Genomic DNA, 1,758 nt, shown 5'->3' with positions numbered 1-1,758 from the left:
CACCGTCATCACAAGTCATCGGCAAACCACAGATTATATGACATAGTAATCAGATTATATGAGGTAGTAATCAGATCATATGACGTAGTAACAAGAGTACATGAAGCAGTAATGATATTATATGATGTAGTAATCAGATCATATGACGTAGTAATCAGATTATATGACGTAGTAACAAGAGTACATGAAGCAGTAATCAGATTATATGAGGTAGTAATCAGATTATATGACGTAGTAACACGACTACATGAAGCAGTAATCAGATTATATAACTTCATAACAAGAGTACATGAAGCAGTACTCAAAGTACTTGACTAGTACTCAGCAGTATTAAACTGTCTCACCTCTTCCAGCAGGTCAGCGAAGCCCATCTTCTTCTCTACAGAAACACAATTTCACACTCACAAGAAGTTCTGATCCAGAACCACAGACAGAGTTCTGATCCAGAGGTACCTCAGGAAGGCGACTCCCTAACAACAACAACAACAACAGAAACTGGGGTTTTCAGGTTTTCAGGTTTTCAGTGTTAGTGCCATCAGAGTAACTTGAGAACGAAACAAATTCATAAAAGTACACTAATTTGTAAAAACATTTTCTTTAAAACATGGACTCACTTTGAAAACTCAAGAGATGCCTTTGAATGGTTGTGTCAAAAACACAAAAACTGATCCAAACCTTCTACAAACTATCCAAACCTCTCAAAACCTCCTCCAAACTATCCAAACCCTAACCCTATAAACCTTTCCAAACCTGACAAAAACTGATCCAAATCTCCTCCAAACTATCTAGAACCTTCCGAACTATTCCTAACCCTCTCAAAACGGTCAAAACCCTCCGGTAAACTTTTTCAAACTTGACATAACTGTTCCAAACCTCCTCTGAACTATTCAAACCACCCTATAAACTATTCCAAATCCTCTCAAAACGGTCCAAAACCTTGTGTAAACTGTTTCAAACTAATCTGTCCACACCTGCTCCGTTCTCAACACTCTGTCACTTCACTAAACGTTCTGGAGTCTGTCCTCGATAAAAAAAGAGATGAATGCAGAACGTTTGTGGATCTTTATCATCACACTTTACTCAAAAGAAAGGTTGCCACAGTGGTTCTCTAGTTAACTCTAATAATGTGAAACATTCGTATGGAGTCTGGTGAGAGTTCTTAAAGGATTACAGTTACAGCTCAATACAAACACAAGGAAAAGAGGATTTACTCTGGAAATCACAGGAAATGTACTCACAGTTTGATGGACGACTGGAGGGCTGGACAGATAGACAGGTGGACAGATAGACGGATGGATGGCTATAGGAGGAAAAGAAAAGTCAGTACCAACTTTTCTCTCTTGTCTTCCTGTCTGTCCTCTTCTCTCTCTCTCTCGCTCTCTGTCTCTCTCTCTTGTATTTCTCTCTCCTGTCTCGCTCTGTCTCTGTGTCTCTCCTGTCGTCTTTGTCTGTTTAGTAGTCCAGACACACGGTTACATGAGCGACCCCCTCTCTCTTTGTTTGTCTTGGCTTAACAATCATTTGTTTTTCAGTTAATGGTTGAGTGTAATCTCTCTTTCTTTCTTTCTCTTTGGAAGAGCTTCAGTCTGATTTTCTGGATCAATGAATTGATAATCAATCACTAAAAACAAATGACGAATGTGAAAAGTTGTGCTCGAGTATGATTTTCATATTTTTCACATTTTATAGATTAAAAGTAGGAAGGATTAGCCAATTATTCATATAGATTTTCACGTTTTAAATTTGAATTTATTTACT

This window comes from Anarhichas minor, unplaced genomic scaffold (assembly GCF_050575085.1).
Source record: "Anarhichas minor isolate MPS153535 unplaced genomic scaffold, ASM5057508v1 ptg000126l, whole genome shotgun sequence".
NCBI lineage: Eukaryota > Metazoa > Chordata > Actinopteri > Perciformes > Anarhichadidae > Anarhichas > Anarhichas minor.
Note: the sequence above shows the minus strand (reverse complement) of the source record.